A 22,854-nucleotide genomic window follows, 5' to 3' on the forward strand; every position below is an offset into this window, starting at 1 on the left:
CTGGTGCCCTGCAGTTCTCAGGGCACTAACCCTGCACACCTGCTTCAATGAGGGGGGGCAGGGAGCAGCTGGAACCCACACATGTGCACACCCTAGGGTGACCAGACAGCAAGTGTGAAAAATCAGGACGGGGTGAGGGGTAATAGGAGCCTATATAAGAAAAAGACCCAAAAATTGAGACTGTCCCTATAAAATTGGGACATCTGATCACCCTAGCACACCCCAAGGGAGTGGCGGGGACCCACACATGTGAAATGGAGCTCATTTCTAGTTCAGGCCCATCTTTTAAAAAAAAGAACTTTAGGTAGGGTTAACATACATCTGTATTTTCCCAGAGATGTCAGGCTTTTAGGTTCTTAAATCACTGCCTGGGTGGTAAATTTTAAAAATTCCTCCCGGGAAAATACGGACAGATGGTAACCCTATTGGTACAAAAAATCCATACTATGGCACATCCCTTAAATCAGAATTTTTTATAGGGAACCGGTTGTTAAGATTTTAGCAGCTCATCACTGCTATACACTGAAATGTACATACAATATTTATATTCCAATTGATTTACTTTGTAATTATATGGTAAAAATAAGAAAGTCAGCAATTTTTCAGTAAGTGTGCTGTGACACTTTTCTATTTTTATGTCTGATTTTGGAAGTTTTTAAGTGAGGTGAAACTTGAGGATACATAAGACAAATCAGACTCTTGAAAGGGGTACACTAGTCTGGAAACATTGAGAGCCACTGACTTAGGCCACTGGTGTCATCAGCTGAAATGCTCAATTTCAAAATGGCCTCCTCCCATAATTCCCAATGAGAATGAAACTATATTGCCAACAGGGAAGTTGGTGGCTTTGACTTTAACTCTGTCCTGTAGTGGTATGATGAGAGGAATATAGATACGGTATATATAAAGAATCACTTTACTCTAATCTAGAACTACAAACATTATTTTGTACTCATCATAATTGTATTGGTATTTTCCTGGTATCAGAGCTGACTGAAAATTTTCCATTGAAACTGTTGCTGTTTTATGGAAAGCTGTTTTTCAATAAATGATTACTATTTTTATGAATGAACTGCTTTCCATAGGAAACTTGGATTTTTCATCAAAACACAGAATGTTCAAAACCCAAAGTTTTCCAATTTGGAAATGCTGTGAAATTGTTACAGATGCTAGAGCTGTGGTACCCCAAACCTCAAAGGTAGTAGGAGTGCCAGGTGTACTATGACTCAGAGACAAGTGCTGAAGGCACTTCAGATGCTAGGTGCTATAGATGCTAGCCCTGGTTGAACCTAATAGCTGCTAAATGAAAATATATTTTACTAGGGTTGGCAGAAAGGGGAAGGTTGTAAATGCCCGAGGTACAATGGTTTAAACAGTTGCATTTTAATGTAAAATGCTAATAGGTCCTACCTGGGCCTTTGGGAGGGCAGTCCCGGGTTAGGGCTTCTCAGACCTTAGTGCCTGGGGTGCCTCTGCACTGCAGTCTGGTTTCTGCTGGAGACAAATAGGAGCTTGCAGGTTTCCAGGTCAGGATCAGGTAGTAGTATGTCTCATTGGGAGTTCTCTAATCTGGTTTTCTACCCAGCCTCTGCCACATCCTCACAAGTTCTGAACAGATCTGAGTTTGGCTGCAGTGCCCAACAGTTACATCCTGTCCCACATGCAGTTTCCTGGCTCCTGCTGCAGCTTGTGGTGTGCAAAGTTTGCCAGCGGTTCCCCCTGTATTCAGCTTCCCTGCTGCTCCAGGGTCTTTCCACAGAATTGTGCCCCCCCTTACTAGCCAGGGGAAAGGGATATACCTGCAAGTCCATGTCAGAGGGTCATAGATCAGTGAGGAAGGGGTTGATGGAATTGATAGTTTCCTGCTGAGTTCTTTCATCTCAGTTGCCATGGTATTCGTGGGAATTACAGTTAGGTTGACTCTTGTTCCCATTTTCTTCTATTGGCCAGGCACCCCAGTTGGACTACATCTCCCGTGATGCACCATGGTCTCCCCTCTTGGACAGAGTGAAAGTGATGCAACATAGGAAATGTACTGTGGCCCAAGAGCATGAGGTAACCAAACACCAGTTCCCGAGTTTTTAAAGTTTGTTTTAGGGATAATTATATGGTAAAGCTCAGGTAACAGCCACCCACATCTTTGAGTCCTTTTCTACAGTAGATAAATTTATCATGTTAGATAATTATTATTTCTCCTCACTTCACTGAAATACACATTGTGTCCACACACAAAATAACTTCAGTTGATTACCAATGGTGCTAACTAACATTTCAGAGTGGCTACATTTTCTTGGTGTTAAAGAATGAGACTCAATAGTTCTTGCCATGTGTTTTGAATGCTCGGATGGTCATCTCTACCAGACTGGCACAGTCAGTGCTGTGGTCCTCCTGTACTGCACCTGCCACTGTAAAAATGGTCTATCCAGTCACCTTTCTGTTCTCCAGTGCTGAGGGTTCAACTTGGACAGAAGCCATTTATTTACCCATATAAACAGCACTGCACACGCCATGGAGTTTTGTTGTATGCCATTTTCAGAGCAAACAATTTCTTCTGGTGACTGCTTTTTCTCCTGATTTCCATTGACAAACAAGGATATCTGAGGGACAAAGAGTATTGTATAAATGGACAGCCAATGGGGCACAGGCCAATGTTCATACTCTGAAAGTGCTGTGAAGGCAGATGAAGACTATTGGCAGAATAACCAGCTATTCAAGTATCAGAGGGGTAGCCATGTTAGTCTGGATCTGTAAAAGCAGCAAAGAGTCCTGTGGCACCTTATAGATTAACAGACATATTGGAGCATGAGCTTTCGTGGGTGAATACCCACTTCATCGGATGCAACATGTATTCACCCACGAAAGCTCATGCTCCAATACATCTGTTAGTCTATAAGGTGCCCCAGGACACTCTGCTGCTTTTACAGCTATTCAAGTGACTTGCTGATCTTAGCATTTCCTGGTTCATTGTTCTATGCCGACAGAGGAGTAGAACACTCAATGATAAGAAATTAAAATATAATTTTGTTGTAGGTTGGGTTAACACTTTGTTTAAATTGATGAGTGTAACAGCTGCCCTTCATTCAGGTTAAATGTTAGAAACAGTAACAAAAGGAACTCAGAAATTCTAATACTTGGGCAGAGAGGTTTTGGCAGCAGGGAGAGGGATTGAGTGAGTGCGTGTGTAACCCATGTGCCTAATAGGGAGATATCTCTTTAAGAGACCCATGTGGGGTGAGGGTGGGGGGTAGGAGTGAGTTGTGTCTGGGCCATTGTTGCTAGGCAGATTTACACTCCACATACAGAAGCTTCTGGAATTGGGTGTGGTGGTTTTGGGTCTGCTCCAATAGGTGCCCTATTGCTGGGGTCAGCCTTAATGAGGGCAAGCAGTCAGGGCAGCTGCTTTACAAAAGGCCATGTGCCCTGTGTGAGTCGAGAGAAGCTGAGCCCAGGGTAGGGTTGCCAACTTTCTAATGGCACGAAACTGAACACCCTAGCCCCGCCCCTTCCCTGAGGCCCTGCCCCCCGCTTACTACATTCCCCCTCCCTCAGTGGCTTGCTCTCCCCCACCCTCACTCACTTTCACTGGGCTGGGGCAGGGAGCTTGGGATACGGGAGGGCTCTGGCTGGGGGTGCAGACTCTGAGGTGGGGCTGGGGATGAGGTGTTTGGGATGCAGGAGGGGGCTCTGGGTTGGGGGTGCTCTGGGTTGAGGCAGGGGAGTGGGGTGCAGAAGGGGTTGAGGGCTTGGGGGTGGGGCCAGGTATGAGGGGTTCAGGGCATGGGAGGGGGCTCTGGGCTGAGGCAGGAGGTTGGGGTGCAGAGGGGGTGAGGACTCTGGGTGTAGGCTCTGGGGTGGGGCCGGGGATGAGGGCTTTGGGGTGCAGGAGGGTACTCCAGGTTTGGGGGGATCAGGGCTGGGGCAGGGGGTTGGGGTGCAGGATGGGGTATGGGCTCTGGGCTGGGGATGAGATCTCTGTGGTGGGGCTGGGGATGAGGGCTTTGGGGTGCAGGAGGGGGCTCCAGGTTGGGAGGGGGTCTCAGGGCTGGGGCAGGGGGATGGGATGCAGGGGTGTGTGCGGGCTTTGGGCTGGGGATGAGGATTTTGGGGTGCCGGAAGGGGCTCCAGGTTTGGGGGGGCTCAGGGCTGAGGCAGGGGGTTGGGGCTCAAGGTTGGGGTGCAGGCTTACCTGGGGTGGCTCCCGATCAGTGGTGCAGTGCACCTGGAAGCAGGGTACAGGGCGCGGGGAAAGCCCGGCCAGTCCTCCTCAGGGTACCGGGTGTGGGGCAGGCTCGGCCCAGCAGGAGCTCGGGCACCAGCATCTGGCTTCTCCGGCGGCCAGCAGTCAACTGAGCCCTGGGGCTGGGCTTTTATACTTCCTGTCCCGCCCCTTGACTTCCGGGGGCGGGAACAGGCGGCAGTGGCTCCGCCCACTTCGGCGTCCGTTCTGGCTCGGCCCTCTCAGGTGCGGCTGGGAGCCAGGCCGCCTTGCTACAGGCAGTCTCACCATCTGGACTGCCCCAGGGCCAGGAACACAAACCAGGGCTTCCAGACTCTTAGGCCGGTTTGGGAATTGGGAGCATGTTGAGTCAGCTGGCTCACGCCAGTCTGCATGGTGAGGTTGCTGTAGGGCTAGCATGGGACCTATGTGCCATTGGAACCCTGCCTGTGTGATTCAATGAAAGTTCATCAAACATGGCTTTCTTTTGTGAGACATTTCATGTACAACAAAACTGACATTTTCTGACAAAACTCCGTTTCATCAAAAAATTTCCAAGCAGCTCTCTACCCTTTGGTTCCCTGAAATGGACAAACCCTGAGCAGCAGCCCCTTGCAGGGTACCAAAAGTCACTGTGCCTAATATTTCACTCTGGGCAAAAGACTATAATAGCAGCTGTAGAATTCAAAAGATGAAAATTGATACTTTTATCAAATTCTTTTGCTTTGCTTAGCCTGGGGTGTGTCTGCACTATGGCATCTAACTGTATCATCTCCTTCCAGAGGAAGACATGCAAGCAGCCAGACAAAGGTCCATATTACTAGTAAATATGTTGATCAACATACAGGCCAAACAGAGAAAGAGCAAGGATGATCCAAAGAAGAATCTGAGAGAGCCTATAGATTCAAGAAGAAGAAATGTAGCCCCTCTGTCAAAGTGCGGCTCAAGCCTCCTCCCTGGTGCTTGCCACTTGGAGGGGCTTCTTTCCTCTTCTCACATGATATGGGTCCTGGGTTTTTTTCTGTGACACCTGGTGCCTTCATCCAAGGTGACTCCTCACTGTGCCTGAGACACAAGGGGTGCTGTCCCTTGGGAAAATGTATAAAACCCAGTACACAAGAAACAATAAAGTACATAAACACAAACCCTGTCAAAGGAGGGACAGACCTAAACATAACAATATAACAAAGGTGGACTTTACTAGGAACAGGAAAATAGGATCTGGGGAAGGCTAGGGTTTGGGTTAACTAGTAAGTACTAACACATAAACAAATCAACAAAATGTCCGCCTCCCAACACTCACTCTTCTCAGCCCTCAGCAGGGCTGGCTCTACCATTTTTGCTGCCCAAGCAAAAAAAAAAAAAAAACCACCTGGACTGTACCACCCCAAGAATGGACGGAATGCCGCCCCTTAGCATGTGCCGCCCCAGGCACGTGCTTCTTCCACTGATGCCTGCAGCCAGCCCTGGCCCTCAGGGCCCTTTCTGGCACCTTCCCAGGCAGGTTGTACCCTGAGGATGAGTCCAGAGACAAATGCGGCAGTGATGTGAATGTCAGGAAGTTTAAACAAAAGAAAGGGTCCTCTCACAGTGTCTTCTTCACCCCTGGGTGGGGCAGCATCCTTTTCTGGCTCCCTGGTCTGGAGTCCAGTGTAGGGCTCAGTTGGTTCTCGGTACCTGGGGCTGTGTCAGATCTCTGCCATGCTGCTCTCCACAGGGATGGAAGTGCCTGACCCATGCACTAGATCCCACAGCTGCTCATAGATTCCCTTTGTGGGGATTGGGAGTTAATCAGGGACTCCCTGAGCTGTTCTGATTCTCTTCCCACAGCTCCCAAACCTCAAAACTGAAACTAAAACCTGTCTCTGAGTGAGGCTTTCCCCACCCACTGAGGGGGCTGAGCAGCCCTGCCTCATCATTGGTCCAACAAACTGCTTCTCCATATCACCCACATGCAGAAGCCTCCATATTAGCCTCAGCAGGAGTTTCTAGTCTATTCTCTCTCTAACCCTAGCAGCCATTATTGTTGTAGTTGCTTGGGTAGGACCCCCAAGTGGCTCAGTCCAGAGTTCCAGGATCTGGCAAAATCCAAGTGGAGGTTACAGAAATAAAAGACCAAAGAGAGGAAGGAAAGTTATAGGCAAGAGGACAAGCAGTCCATATGGCAAACTACATGGTGCATGAAATGACAAGGCCATAACCAGGGTGGGGGGCAGCTGCTCAGCTGAAAAGCTTCAGGGGCAGAAAAATGGGGCAAAAAATGATGAAAAACAAAAACGGTAGGGGGTGCAAATATTCTAGGTCACCCCAGCTGCTAAAATGCCTATTTATGGCTCTGTGAAATGAACCTGTATAAGGAGGACAGGGAGTTCCACACTCAGCTGTGTAATGATTTTTTGGAGGTTTGAGAAAGACTGCACCAAAGAGATTCTGTGATACATCCACAAGGGAATTCCAGGTGTTTCATGGGGGACAGTATGAGTTTGAACCCCTTTCTCCCACAATTTGCCTGGGCTTCTGGAGGTATCATGCAATGCTCACTGAAAACCTTTCAGAGTGCAGTACGCTGGAGAGCTGTTCTAGGAACTGTGGGATACATACCCAGTGCGCATTGCAGCTCAGTCAATTTAGGAGAGTGCTCCTGTGGGCTCAAGGTAAAAAGGCACTTGTTCCTAGAATGACATAACATGATTAGTAGAGAAACAAGTGCTTGTCTTGCACCAATTGAAACATAATATACTGTGTTCCAGAAAAGTTCTTTAGTGTAGACAAGGCCTGAGAGATGGTCTGGATAGATGGGTGAGTGCTCTTTTTCTTGCTACTGTTTGCAGTCCTAATTCTGCAGGGATTTCCCTTTTGTTGCCGCCTACTTTATCCTTTTAAGGTTAACAGCATGGGAGCAGACACAGACAATTCAATGAACTCCCATTCACAAGGAATTGGCCTTGAATCTTGATTGGATTCACATAGAGATGAAGGCTCCCGGATCCTGCATCATATAGTTATTTCTCAAGAGAGATAAAGTAGGTGACAGAGAGGACCCAACGAGATTATAAAGCATACAAGGCATTCATACAGGAATCCACTGGTGACATGTGGGTCACAAATCAACACAAGCTTTTTGTGTGAGCTTGTCAGTAGAATTAGCGATCTACTGCTGAGAACCTCATTGAAAATCACAGGTGGTATCATCATGAATTGTACATGGTTATTCTTAACAGCTTTTTATTATTTCCTAATGTCTGGCAGAACTCTTATGACTTTTGTCTTTACATGAGATTGCCACCCTCTGCCATTGGTCTCAGTAAAACTGTTACCAGGCTGTCCTTGGGTATAAGGACAGCCTTCCCCTATAGCCCTTGCAGGTGGAAGTGAGTCTCACCAAATGTAGATGGTCACTATTTCCACTGGACTAAAGGCAGTGTGCCCCTAAGGAAGATGGCCACTTGTTGGGCTCTTGGAAACTGGAAATCATGAAAGGACAGGGGAATGTGGGCTGCAATAGGGAGACCTGGGAAGCAGCAGGACAATGTGGGAGGTCAAGAGACAGATTAGGAAGGACAGGGGAATGTGTGGAGGCAGAAAGGAGACTAAGGGAATGTGGGGAGCAAGGAGGTGGGGGGGGCAGGGTAAGATAGAGAGAACAAGAGAATGTGGGAGAGGCAGGAGGAAGATTAAGGAGGAGACAAGGATACTGTATGGTGATACAGGGGAATATGGGGGTATAAGAGGGGACTGAAAAGGTTGTAGTGGATTAGGAAAATTTAACTGTGCTTACTTAAAAATTTATTTTGTTTGAGTTATAAGGTTCATAGATCTATTACAATAGGTACTTCAGCCTGCTTGTAGCCTGAGAGCAGAACCAAGCCCGTCATTCATTAGCAACAGGGGAACACCCTAAGCCCCGAAGTTCCCTCCCTTCGGAATAATTTAGCCAGAGTAATGCAAATCTACTTTCCTAAGTTATAGATTGTGTTAACTGTACTTTGAGGAAAAAGTGAAATGATTTTTCCTACTGCAGAGCATGGGAAATTCTCCCTAATGACAACAAATCCAGATCTTTGAATGTCAATATCCATCTCTATTCTAGATGACTTGTTTGTCTGAAGGATGGACAAGATCTGTGGACTTTATTACTTGAAGAAAGGAATTTTTCAGGTAAGCACAAATAATTTTTTCATTTTTTTCCTGCTATGGTCCACAGATATCAGTATGCCTCCAGGGTGGGAAGCAGGAAAATCCTTTAAATGTGAAAATCCATATGACCTCTGTTCTTCCTTTAGCGCCTGACAGGAGCCAGGATTGTAAGTCAACTTTTTCAGTGACTCTGACTAGCTTCAGCTTCCCATCAAGTTTCTTTTGGTATCACTAGCATAGCTGGGAACTGATTTGTTTGAGCATCTGATCTCAAGGACCAAAACTCCATATACCTGCATGAAACAGATTTGTATCCCCCTATATTTTTCAGGGAGATGCCCTTAGGCTATCAGAATTTTAGGTTAAGAGGGACTATACCTGCCACACTGTTCAACTACATTAGCATTGTTTGTGATGGCATACAAAGACAGTTAGGCCTGGTCTACACTGGGGGTGGGGAGGATCGATCTAAGTTACGCAACTTCATCTATGTGAATAACATAGCTGAAGTTGACGTACTTAGACCTACTCACCGCGGTGTCTTCACTGCGATGAGTCTACTGCTGACACTTCCCTATCGACTCTGCCTGTGCCTCTCGCGGCAGTGGAGTACAGGAGTTGACGGGAGAGCACTTGGGGGTCGATTTATCGCGTCTAGACTAGATGCGATAAATCAACCCCCGCTGGATCGATCGCTGCCCGCTGATGCGGTGGGTAGTGTAGACATACCCTTAGGGTACATGTGATACTCCATATTTATTTATTTTTGTTGGCCTGATGCCACTTGAATGTTTTCATGTACAATTATTTGCTGAGGTGATGGTTGAGTGGACTTGGCTGCTTGTGAAGGGCCTGTATACTGAGGAGGCTACTCTTTCATGCAAAAAATATCTTCCAGTTAGAAAAACCAAATCCCTGACCACAAGGGAAATAGCCATATTTACCTATGGTAGTGACACTAGGCTGAATTTGGACTGGTGCATGCTGTGGAATCTTATGGCCTTAGAAAATGGAGGTAGGGAGTTGTGGGGGAGGGGCTAGAATGAAAAAATGGTGGGCCTAGAGGCCCATTACTGCCTGTTTGTTCTTCCACATCTGGGTTGCTGCTCTTCTCATCACTTTATAGCTATCTGCTGGAGGAAAGAGGCGGTGGTGAGGCTAGGGTGACTAGACAGCAAATGTGAAAAATCAGGACAGGGTTTGGGGGGTAAGAGGAACCTAAATAAGAAAAAGACCCAAAAATTGGGACTGTCCCTATAAAATCATGACATCTGGTCAACCTAGGTGAGGCATAGCAATCTGCAGCAGAAGCTGGGAACAATAACCTGGGCATTAGGGTGTGGTGACCCACAGCAGCAGCTGGGAAAAATGACAGCCCAATAGCTAGGTCATGGTGACTGGGGGTGATGACAGCCTGATACTGTCCTAGGCTTTTAGGAATGGCAGGAAATCCCCATTCCTTTATTACATTTTATCAGGGTGCACAAGGGGGGATATATAGCTGTAGCTTATCCAGGGCAGCTGCAAACTCCCTAAGCATAGTTTTAAAATAGACTATTGCACGCTGCCTGAAAGAGTCTATCTTCCTGGGTTTTACTTGTTTTTATTTCTTTTAGCATAGCTTACTATTTGATCCTCTAACTCTAATTTGGACAGGTAGCCTTCCTCTCCTAAGAGGAAAAATTCCCTTTGTGTGCACGCAGGTGCATGAATGCCTATAGGAATCAGCATGTCTGGGCTTGACCTTTCCACATTGATCTGCCCTGCTGCACTCTGTGAAAGTGAGCAGGGGAAACAGTGCTGATTTTCTTTATTCATTTATTTCCCCTTTGGGAGTTTCTCCCCCTAATTCTGCTTTGGGGGCAGGGAGGGGAGGAGGAAGATGCAAAATTGGTCTCAGAGCTTGATGCAAATTATTTTCAAGTAGTCACTGCCCTATCCTCAGAGAGGCTGGGATTACTTGTCCCCCCACTCCCTGGTGGGCCCCTTCTGGGTTAGCTGGGGCTGAAGAATGGGCTCAATAGAAGCTTTACTTCTTTCTACTGCATGATCTGTGCTTCCTTTAGAGGTCTCAGCCTTGGAGCTGAGTAGGGATTCTGGGATGGGAGTGTGGGTTGTTATAAAACGTTTTGGTTTTTTTAAACTGGGCATGTTTAGCCTTGAGGAAAGAAGACTGAGAGGGGAAGCTGCTAACAGTCTTCCAATGTTAAGGGCTGCTATAAAGAGGACAATGATCAGTTGTTCTCTGGGTCCACTGAAGGAAGGACAAGAAGTAACAGTCTTAGTCTGCAGCAAGGGAGATTTAGGTTAAATATTAGGAAAAACTTTCTAACTAAGGGTAATTAAGCACTGGAACAGGCTTCCATGGGACATTGAGGAATCCCCATCATTGGAGGCTTTTAAGAACAGGTTGGACAGACACCTGTCAGGGGTAGTCTAGGTGTAGTTGGTCCTGCCTCACCACAGGGCGCTGGACTTGATGACCTCTTGAGGTCCCTTCCAGCCCTACGTTTCTTTGATTCCATAAAGGTGGCAGCAGGGGGAGAGAGCTGTGCTCGGAGGCCCCTTACCACATTTTCCATCACTGGCAGTGTCCTTGTTGTGTCCGGTAACTTCCATCTGTGGTCTGAGGGGAGGTGGAGGCAGAGGACGTAGCTGACCTCTGCTGTCAAACTGACGCAGGCTACAGGGACTCAGGTGTGATCTTCTATCTGGAGTGCTGGCCTTCTGGGGTCACTCCCCTCATGGAGATGGAGGAGAAGGAGCTGCTTTCCTGGAGCCATTTTTTTCCTATTCTGCCTGGTGCCTGGTGGGAGAGGAGGTGGAGGAAACACCACCCAGCCTGGGCTGTGATGGGGGAACTGCCCTCTGCTTTATAAGGCAGGGGAGCAGGAGACATGGGACCTTCCTTGTGCCTCGACTTTCTCAACCTTGCTCTCTCCCTGAAGCCTGCAGGGGCACCAGCTGCTGCAAATGCCTCAGAAGGAGAAGTGGGGCTGAGGCGACAAGCTCCCCCCAGGGCAAACACAGCACTGGGGCACGGCTGGGAATCAGATGGACACATTATTGATCCCAGTGGTTAGGGAATGTTTGGAATTTCCCTGCAAAAAGCCCTGCAGCCGGGAGGCCTTGCTGAGCTGCCAGTCACCAGCGGGAAGGGGGGCACATCAAACTGAAGGGAACTTCAGGGGTTTGGGCATTGCCCTGCAGTCAGTGACTGGCAGGGCTAGTTCTGCCCCCAAGCTGCAATAACCCATTGGGATCGATCTGTGGCCCTTAGCATGAAGCAGAATATTCAGGGTCCAGAAGATAGACTGGAGGCAGGGGTGCAGGGAGATGTAGGAGTGCAGGAGTGGCAGCAGAATAAGGGCTGAGGGGGGAAAGGAAGAGAAGATACCGAGAGCAGTTGAATGTAAGGGGAAAGGTGTGTAACAAGAAGCTATAGGGAGGATTTGAAGGAGAAGAGTGGGGCAGCAGCCTATGAGGAGCAGCAGGAGAGAGTGAAAAGTGAAGAGGGATCGAATGGAATCACTGCACCCCAGGGGCTAGAAGAGAGTAAACAAAGTTCTCTTTAGAGCAGCCAAGAGGAAGCCACCATCTTTGTGTGTGTTTAAGGTTCAATGTGAACTTTAAATGATATCACATGGTAGTGCTGTGCAGTTCCCCCTCAAGGCTGAAATATCAGCAGGCAGACTGCCGACTGCGTTTAAAAACATCTCCTGATCTTTAAGCCAATCTTATGGGTGAGGGTGGGTATGGGGAAGGGTGGGGGCAGGTCTGATATATGATTTTCAAATGCTGAGGTTTGGTAATACCAAAATAATAAAATCTACAGTAAAAGTCAGACTAGCTGTTCTTAGCAATTTGTAGCCAGTGTATCAGCAAGACTATCAGCAGAATGCCAGGAGGAGAACAAAGCAACCAAGCTGGCAGTGGTCCAACTGTGGACTAGGGTGGAAAGAGCTCTGCTGTTTACGCTGTGGCTAGACAGTCAAGGGAAACCCGACCAATTTCCATTGCCCTGTGGCTGCTCTAACTTGTGCTGGGGGCCAGTTCAGCCCCCAGGCCAGCCTAGGATCCTGGGAAGCATAGAAGGTGCTTTACAGCCATCTTTGCTTTAACTTTTGACTCCTTTGCATGAACTTGGTGCAGCTAAGAACTAAGCCCCTGCTGTTGCACCTACTTGCGATATTCACGTTAGTGGAATTCCAGCAGCTTAGCCAAGTGTCAATTTGGCGCAGAGTAAATGCAGTATGTTTAAATTGTGATAACAGTTTTTCTGTATAATAAAGTTCTACTTGTATTACAATACTTGTATTCAGTGTTTTAATTCACAGGACAGATACTGTTTCCTATTTGTATGGGCTCTTAGCCTCCAAAGCAAAAGTGCAAAAAAATTTCTCATGTGGGATTTAACCTTATTGTGATTTGTTATTGTAAACTTGTTTTTTTTTCCAGTTTCTTTTGCCTGCCATTAACTTGTGTGCCATCTTTTGTAGGCAAGCTACAACAATATAGATGCTTGTCGATATACTGGAATGTATCTCAAGGTCAAAAAATGGTTTCTGTTTTCAGTTTTCTGTAAATTCTTTTGTTTTAAAGACATTCATATCCCAGATAGATAAAGAGCCCATGACATTTTGTGTAAAACCTGCCTGCCTTTTCATGCCAATCAAAATATTTATATTGAAAATGGAATTTCCCATCTTTCACCCTCTACTCTGCCAGCCACTATTAAGAGGAAGAGAGAGTAGTCCATGAATTCTCGAGCAGGTCCTGAAGCAGGCTGTAGACCTGTGTTTCAGTGTAGTGCTATCCCTTTTTCATAGGTACTGGTAGGAGGCAAACTGAGAACATGTTTTCCTAGTACTTTACACAAAAACAGGTCTTCCAAAAATTCAACTGAAGTGTGATTGAATTTATTATTCTGCTGCTTTATTCTGCTAGTGTAGTCAACACAAGAGATGTATGTGGAAGGTGCAACTGTGCAGGGCTGTCACTGTTCTGTCGGAAGTGAAGGAATGGAAAAGTGCCAGGATCAAAAGGCTTAGCAGGGATGTTCCTATAATGTGCCCCTCATTATGATACCTGAATGCCTAAGGATGTCCTGTTGACTCCCCAACTCTCAAGTGATCTTGTCACTTCCCCATTCCTTTGATTCCTAGAGAAGAGTGACAAGCGGCTGTGATGCATGCTTGTGCTTTACACATAAATCTTCTTTCAAAAGGGAAAGCTGGATGCATTAGCACCACCTGGTGCAAAAATCACATATAATAACTTCTGGAAAAGACACACTGCAGCAATGAGTGACTGATCTACATGGGAGAAAAGAAGGGCGGTCAAACGATAAAAAAATTAATTATGATGAATCACATTTTTAATTGCACTGTTTAAACAATAATAGAATACTACTTATTTAAATATTCTTAAATGTTTTCTACATTTTCAAATATATTGATTTCAATTATAACACAGAAGTGTACAGTGCTCACTTTATATTATTATATTTGATTACAAATATTTGCATTGTAAAAAGGATAAACAAAATAAATAGTATTTTTCAATTCACTATATGCAACTACTATAGTGCAATCTCTTTATCATGAAAGTGCAACTTACAAATGTAGAATTATTATCTTTTTTACATACCTGCACTCAAAAATAAAACAAAGTAAAACTTTAGAGCTTACAAGTCCACTCAGTCCTACTTTTTGTTCAGCCAATCCCTAAGACAAACACGTTTGTTTACATTTACAGGAGACTGCCATCTTCTTATTTACAATGCCACCTGAAAGTGAGAACAGGTGTTCGCATGGCACTGTTGTAGCTTGTGTTGCAAGGTATTTATGTGCCAGATATGCTAAACATTCATATGCACGCTTTGACCACCATTCATGACTAATTTTTTTAATCTAGTTAATTTGTTTTACATTAATAACTTGAGTTAACTGTGGTTATTTGACAGCCCTCGAAGAAAGACAGTCTTTTCAAAATCCTTGTGTTCATTCTAGCTCTCAAAGAAGGTATTTCAGTCATATGGTCCCCCCCGCCCTTCCCCATAGCATGTGAGTGCTTCACAATCTTTAGTATATCTATTCTCATAACAACCCTGTGAGGTAGGTGGTATTTCCATTTTACAGATGGAACTGAGGGACTAATTGATTTGCCCAACTCACAGAGTTGTGGTGGAGCAGGGAACTGAATCCAGAGTACTCAACCCCCCCCCCCCCCGCTAGCACCCAAGCAGGGGCGGCTTTAGACATTTTGCCGCCCCAAGCATGGAGGGTCCGCTGGTCCTGCGGCTTCGGCGGACCTCCCGCAGGCTGAAGCCACGGGACCAGCGGACCCTCCGCAGGCAAGCCGCCGAAGGCACCCTGCCTGCCGCCCTAGCTGGAGCGCTGGTGCCTGGAGCCGCCCCTGCATCCAAGCCCCTGCACCGTCCTTCCTTCTGTAGTGGTGAACTCTACCATCTTTGCTTTTGGTAGCTTAGGCCTGGTCTACACTGGGGGCGTGGAGGGGTCGATCTAAGGTACGCAACTTCAGCTACGTGAATAGCGTAGCTGAAGTCGAAGTACCTTAGCTCGAATTACTTACCCGTCCAGACGCCGCGGGATCGACGTCCGCGGCTCCCCCGTCGACTCCGCTACCGCCACTCGCGCCGGTGGAGTTCCGGAGTCGATGGGAGCACGTTCGGGGTTCAATATATCGCGTCTAGATGAGACGTGATATATTGAACTCCGAGAAATCGATTGCTACCCGCCGATCCGGCGGGTAGTGAAGACGTACTCTTTATGTTTCGTTATGCTGATCTGAATGACACAATGAAGCATGAGGGATTCCTCCCCCTCCATGTTTTTGATGAGAAGTATGAACATTATATAGTTTTTCCTTCTCACACCTTCTAGGGTGACCAGATAGCGAGTGTGAAAAATCGGGATGGGGGTTGGGGGTAATAGGAGCCTATATAAGAAAAAGCCCCAAATATCAGGACTGTCCCTATAAAATTGGGACATCTGGTCACCCTAACACCTTCTTCTATGCAACCATCCTACTCCCGAAGCCTCCCTCCCTGACACTTTTCAGTATAACTACCCTGGTCTTCTTCAAATTGTTCCTCATCATTTAGGCCTGGTCTACACTGGGGTGGTGGTGGGAATCGATCTAAGTTACGCAACTTCAGCTACATGAATAATGTAGCTGGAGTCAATGTACTTAGAACTACTTACTGCAGTGTCTTCACTGCAGTAAGTCGACGGCTGATGCTCTCCTGTTGACTCCACTTGCACCTCTCGCCCTGGTGGAGTACCGGAGTCGACAGGAGAGCGCTCAGCGGTCGATTTATCGCATCTAGACTAGACATGATATATGTGCGTAGGCACTCAGATACAAGGGTGAGGGGTATGGTATAGGAATATCACTAGTTAAGCCTCTTGATCTTGTCATTTTCCCATTCCTTCTCTTGTATGTATGAACAAACATCTACCTAGACTTCAAACTCCAGGGTGCAGTGAAGTGTCTTTGCTGGCTGCACCCTGTGCACAGCTAGGGCTAGATAAATGTTACATTAAAATGTAATCTTGGGGCTAATATACAGTCTTTATTTTGCTATTTCCTCATTTGCTCCTTCCCCATGTTTATTATTCAGTAGGTGGAGTGTGTTCATGGAACATACATTATAAAACTTGTTTTTCTTATTAAATAATTTAAAGAAATTAAACCAACTAGTGTACAGTTAACAGATGTCTGTTATGGAATGTATTCTTTGTCTCTGAGAATCATGTGTGTTTAGTATATGTATAGGGTTTGATTCATTACTGCATTACTACAGTTTTATGCCTCTGTAATTCCCTGATTCCAACAGAGTTACAACAAAGTAAAACTGGAGTCATGGATGGTGAATAAGGTCCACTGTACTTGTCAATAATATGATCAATTAATAAAAACTAAAAATTAGAAGAAATACCTGATATGGAAAGGAGGTTGTTATTCCTGAAAGATTAACTACAAAATGTAAAGAACAATAGCTGACGGTGTAATTAGTGTTGCTGATTCCTGAGATTTTATCACAAGTCTCATGGTATTTGATGTTTTTCTTAAAGCCTCAGCTGTCAGAATAGAGAGATTGCAGGAGAATTTCAACTTTCATTTAAAAAAAGTAAGTTTTGAGCCCTCATGGTTACAGAGAAAAAGCTTGAAAATGTGAAGTGAGTTCACCCTAAAGCTCAGGAAGCAGAAGGCAAAGAAAGAGAATCAAACATTTACTGTATTTAAAAAAATCCATTTTCTTTAGCCACCCTGATGATTGTTTCGGGGCCTGAATGATGATTTTTGATGAGTTGGGGTTGGCAATATAGTATAATAGAATCGTCAGGATTCAAGGGGGGTTTGAGCATCCAGAGGGAATAAAGTTTGTTGAAAAGTTGGTTCCCAACTTTCTTTTGAAACAAACTCAGGAAGCATAATGGGTCTGTGGCCAGCAGACCTAGGGTCACATTCTAACCCCCCAATATCGCCCCTTTATACCTTATTGTTTCATAGCACATCTTTTAAAATTCCTTTTGCCTATGTAATTAAGGGTAAAGCCAATATGGAACACAAGGGCTAAGGTTCACTTTTGCATCTGGAACATGAGGGAAAACATAAGAGTTTATTTAGTCATGTACAGAGACTAGATTCTCCTTGTGCATGCATGAGCATCCCCACAATTAAAAATAAAGTTGCAAATATTTGCAAATAAGGAGTTGTGCCCTTCTGAAAACATGGGTAGGTACAAAAGCCAAGGTAGTGAAGACTGTGCAGCTGTTTCTTCCATGCACATCTGATGGCAGCAGTGTCATTTTCAAAAACACCCCAGGGAAAAAGAGACCGTGTAAAGCATGTAAGATTAGGGACCCTAATATAGAGAAGAAAGGCCAGGAAGGTATAGGAGGCTCCTCACCTTAACCTAATATGGAGCGCGGGCCATACTGGGATTGAACAAGGAGCAATTCTTTTCACAGTGAAAAGGAAGGAGGGAAATGTCAATGAGTCTGAGTACAGTGCAAGATATGGGGTGCTTTGGGAAAGAGAGAGAAAGAAAATGCCTCTATTCCATACTCAATAGCTGAGAGGAGAAATAAGTGTCTCAAGAAGTAGCAGGCAGGCCAGCCAAATAGTCAGTACATTCCTGTATAAGAAGATATCCTACAATGCAGAAGCCCCTCAATAGGCCCAACAGCAGCCACACTTCATGTAATTTAACTAGTCTAATGAGTCAATGAAGGACAGCTTGTGTGGGAAGGATTACTGGGTGCAATTTTAACACAAACTGTTGGGGCTGCAGATGCATCTGATGCACCCATAATCCTCTTTGGAAATATCACAGCAGGTGTATTTTCCAGGCCAGGTGTCCTCCTGCTTGGTGCAATTTTGGCTTGGCACAACACACTTGAGCCCTAATTGTGCTCTTTTGAAAAATGCTCATTACATTTAAATGCCACTTGTACGTGTTATTGCAGAAATTAGTGCCACAAAACTGAACATTTAGCCATTCTATATAACCATGTAGCCATTCTATATATGTAATAGCCTACATACCCCAGTAAATTCTCACTATCTAAATGTGCAGCTAAATTAGCTTAACAGTTAACTGCTTCATTCCACAAATTGCAACTAAAGAAGGCTGTGCTCCTGAATGCAGAAAAAAAAGCCCAACAACTTTTGGTTGAAGTAGATCATGTATTTCAAAAAGGCATCATGATTTAAAGACTTCAGCTGCAGGAGATTTTACCACATGCCTAGGTAAGTTGTTCCAGTGATTAATTACCAACACTGTTAGCATGGGCAGCGGGTATAATAGGCCAGGGAAGGCTTTGCTGGCATTGCAGCCAATCCACCGCTGAACAAATGGGCTGGGGTGGCCCCCCTCCTTTCCCTGAGACCCTTACTGCCTCCTCCACTCTACCCCCCACTCCTGAAGGACCACGCTGCTCACCACGTCCATCCTCCTCAGGACGGGGGGAGTGAGGAGCGATGCAGAGAGCCAGCAGCTGTGGACTGAGGAGGCTTGGTTGGGTGCTGCTGGGGCTGGCGGCTTGGCAGGGGGGGCCTTCGGGGACAGGAGGAGCTGGCATTCGGGGAGGCTGCCAGTGGCTCAGCCTACCCTGAATCTGGCGGGGGTGGGCATTGGGGCAGGAAGGCCAGCGGGAAGACTCTGCACTGCGGCTGGCCTGGCGTTCAGGAAGGTTGCAGGCTCAGCCTGGCGCTGGGGCTGGCCCAACTCTGGAGGTGCTGGGGCTGGCCTGGCACTTGGGGGGGTGGGGTGGGCTGGCAGCTCGGTCTGGTGCTGTGTGTGGGGGGGTGAGTCGGGGGGCTGGCAGCAGCGGCTTGGCCTGATGTGGCTGGGGTGGGTGGGCAGCGGCTCCTCCGGTCGGGGCTTTTTCTTTTGGGGGGTTTGGGCTCCAGCCTGCAGGGATGGGGCTTTGGGCGGAAGGGGTGGGGCCAGCAGGCTGGCCTCCCCAAAGCAGGGGTTCACCCGCCACCCATGACTGTTAGCATTTTGTTTCCAGATTGAATTTGTCCAGTTTCATCTTCCAGCCATCAGATCTTGTTATGCCTTTTGTCTGCTAGACCTCCATTACTGCACAGCCAAGGCTTCCTCAGCAGAGCAGCTAAAGACCAATGACATATGAAACTACTATAAATATAGATAGCTTAAATCTCACAGCCATAATATCAGGCAGCACTATATTTCTAGAGAGCTCTGGAGAGCTGAGAGAACTGTCAGCACTTGGTGAAGCTAATTCCCAAGACAGCCAGCAGGAGGTGCCACAGTGGTGAGTGAACTCTATTACACTGTGTAATATACATTTTATGCATAACTTATGTACTATCCAAGATAATGAAAAGAGAGCCCACATTTGTGTATCTTAAATTTTCTTAAAAAAATAAAAGATTCAGTAGTATTTGATGAATGTTAATCACAGTTTCAATTACTAACTTCTGTAAAACCTGTGGAGAACCACTGATGAGAGGACCAGATTATTTTGGCCAATAGCAGTGCTTACTATAGGTCTAGCCTGCAAAATTAATCTTGTATCCTGGAATAGAGAAGGTTGTTCTCTAAGTCTCTTCTGAAGTACAAGGGTTTCTAACAGCTGACTAAAGTTTGCATCACTAGGGCTTATCATAAATGGAGTCCAGGCAGTTTAAAAATCTTTTTCCAAAGAGTAAGCTCCCATCAGGAATTCCATCATGTAGGCCCACTCCACTCAGTCAAAAGCTTTTTCAGCATACAAAGAGGCTGTGCATGTTTCCAGGTAGAACAGGACTACAGAAGAGAAGACAATCAACGGTGTCTAAATGCTTTCAGGAGAAAACACACTTTAGGAATAATTCCCATTTGATCTGTATGACATATTTAGGTTAAAACAGCTTTAATGGAATTGGTTAAAATTGTACTGGTATTTTAGATCTGCATTTAGTAGCAAAACTGGTCTATACTATAAGTGTAGTCAGGGATTTTTTTTTCTTTAAGTATTAATATATTAATACAATATGTACTGTCTGTAAGAAGGGAGGACATTGTCTAATATCCAAAATACCATTATATAATTGCACTGTATATTCTCTGCTAAATTTGAAACCAGAGCCTCATAATAATATGAGGGTAGCCCATCATTCCACTGCCTTATTTGAGCTACTAATGTTTCACCCAGAGAAATTGGGTGAACTGTATGCTCTACTTGCACCTCGTTAATGGCAGGCATTGCAGGCCAGTCCCTTCTGCAGATAAAATATGCATCATACTTAAATGAACTTGAGCTAATTGCAGAAGAGTTAATAGTCTGACTGACACAGATCAAATTAAGTGCTGGGGTAATAAAATAAAACCATAATAATATTTCAAAACTTAAAGGTAAAGTGTTTGAACCACTCATGCCTATCTCAGTCCTCTAACTCCCCTTCCATGCCCCCAGTAGCACTGGTCATAAAATAGATTTTCTGCCCTATGAATTTTAGGATTCAGACTTTTTTCAAATCCTGAACTTGGAGGAAGTAAACAAAAAATAAATATTTTTTTTTTGAAAAAAAAAATTTGGGTCTATTGAAATATTTTGTTTTGACTGACTTAATTATTTTATATAAAGTACATTTCAAAACAGGTCATTTCCATATGAAAAATTGAAAATTTTCATTAAAAAGTGTTGAAATGTGGTATTTTGATATTTTCAAAACTGATTTTTCCATTATCTGTAAACAAAGTGTCAAAATTGGTACAATTTCACCAAAAATTTGGCTTAGTCAAAATAGGATTTTCTGTTGAAAAACTTTTGATTAAAACAGTTAATTTTGATTAAAGTTCTGGCCAGCACTAGCCCCCAGGCTCCTGTCCCCCTTCCAAGCCCCTACTCTAGGCTCTAAGATATCTGTGCCTCCATGCTACCAGGTCAATCAACAAAACAAACTTGGAATTTGTAGGTCCAAGTCATCTTGGAAATACCATGAGCCAAAAATACGTTAGGAAAGTGTCCATGAAGTGAAAAATGGATATATTTGAATCACCAAACCAATAAGGTGATACTACTTACCAAAACTAAAATGGCGAGGACCTCATGGAAGATCTGGTTGTAGAGGACAAGCTTGGTCAGCTAATTCAGTTTAAACTAAATGGAAGGATTAAAAAAAAAAGTTTGCAACTCGGGTCCTTGATTTCAAAAGGGCAAACTTAAAAAAATTAAGGGAAGTAGTTAGGGACGTGGACTGTACTGAAGAACTCAATGATCTGAATGTGAAGAAGGCTTAGAATTACTTTGTCAAAATTGTAGAACTATCTGAAGCCTGCATCCCAAGCAAGGGGAAAAGATTCATAGGGAAGGGTTGCAGGTCAAACTGGATGAATAAGCATCTCGACACAGGCTATCATGGGCGGCGCGTGAACTGCCGGTCTGGGGGCAAAGCATGGTGAGGGCCATGCCTAGCTGTTTGGGGAGGCACAGTTGGACTGCTATTTGTCTTTCGTTTATTACTACTGACATAGGCACCACACATAAGATTAGACTCCAGTGATCCTGTCCAAGATGCAAGTCAACAAAGCAATTAAGGAGGTGTTTAAATGTAAGAACATGTTTAAATCCTATTGAAACTAATGGGATTTAAGCACCTGCTTAACTACTGTCCTGAATAGAAATAGACCTAAGCAACGCTTAAGTGGCCAGAATTTAAGAAGCATTGAATATGCTCAGCTGTCACAACTGGGACATGGGTTGTCTGACCTAGTGGGCCTGACTCCTGCTCTGACAGGTCAGATACCAGGAGGTCAAGTCCAAGACAAGCCAGAGGGGAAACCCAAAGTCAAGTGTCTGGCAGGCAGGGTCAGGTTACCAGGAGATTAGGAGCAGGTATTGCAGCAGAAGCAGCCCTAAGTAGAAATAACCCAATATATGGACAACTTCCCATGCCTACACTGGGTTTAAATAAAAGCTCGGAACCAATCAGAACTCCCAGCATTCCACCAACCAGATCCCAGGACTGCAGTCCTCTGTCAGAATTCAGATTCTATTCTGACAGCTGTTAGCAGGTCACTACATGGTAGGTTAGAACTTACTAGTTCCTAAGCAGCCTAGGGTTTGAGACCCATGGTCCCTAATATCAGTACTTAGTGGCTAGTTGGGTGAGCTAGTATCACAGATGTCTTATTGTTTTTACTCTAAACCTGCCAGTTGCCACATGGCTAGTGTATGAGAATAGTATATAGAACTGTGTTCTTATCACCATTGTACTTCAGTCTCCTCCAATTGTTTATAAGTCTACTCAATGAGCCTTTACTTAATTTGGATTGTAAACTCTTTGTGGGAGGAGCTGTCTTTTAATATGTGTTTGTACAACAACCACCAAAGTGGGAATCCAGTTCTCGTTGAGTCTTGCGGGAGCTACTACAACACAAATAAACACATATTGTTAATAATAATCAAGGACAGCTAAAGAGATTATTTGACTGGAAAACCTCAAACATTCAGTAATCAGCTGGGATTCCACAAAGAACAGTACCTGATCTAAACTGCTCCATGTGCTTTTCTAACACTTTCCCTTCTGCCAGTGCCACACTCAACATCCACACTTTGCTCTCCACAAACAAGATGCATTTAATAACATTGACTCAAAGGACAAAACTCTTGCTTATTAGCAACAATGACCCAGGCAGCATAAAACAAATCTAGCACCAGGACGTGAAATTGAGTTACTTAGTCCAAACTATTAGATACTTTACCAATGCTGCCATCTCATGGATATTGTTCAGTATTGCACCATAACAAAAAGTTCTAAGAAAAATCAGCAAAAAGTACTGGTGGCACCTTTGGCCTGGTCTACACTGGGGGTGGGGGGTGGGGAACTGATCTAAGATACGCAACTTCAGCTACGAGAATAGCGTAGCTGAACTCGACGTATCTTAGATCGACTTACCTCCCGTCCTCACGGCGCAGGATTGATGGCCGCGGCTCCCCCGTCGACTCTGCTTCCGC

At 45.2% G+C, this 22,854-nt stretch overlaps 1 long non-coding RNA gene across 1 annotated transcript; it reads right to left on the reverse strand.

Moving 5' to 3' along the window:
- Positions 1-742: 742 nt before the first annotated feature.
- On the reverse strand, positions 743-22,848 carry LOC120373806. The gene is made up of 5 exons (XR_005585737.1): positions 22,796-22,848; positions 20,923-20,997; positions 6,818-6,888; positions 4,187-4,663; positions 743-2,597 (listed from the first exon to the last, which is right to left on the reverse strand). It is a non-coding gene; the product is annotated as an uncharacterized LOC120373806 (long non-coding RNA).
- Positions 22,849-22,854: the final 6 nt, after the last annotated feature.

Source organism: Mauremys reevesii, linkage group 1, assembly GCF_016161935.1.
Source record: "Mauremys reevesii isolate NIE-2019 linkage group 1, ASM1616193v1, whole genome shotgun sequence".
Lineage (NCBI taxonomy): Eukaryota > Metazoa > Chordata > Testudines > Geoemydidae > Mauremys > Mauremys reevesii.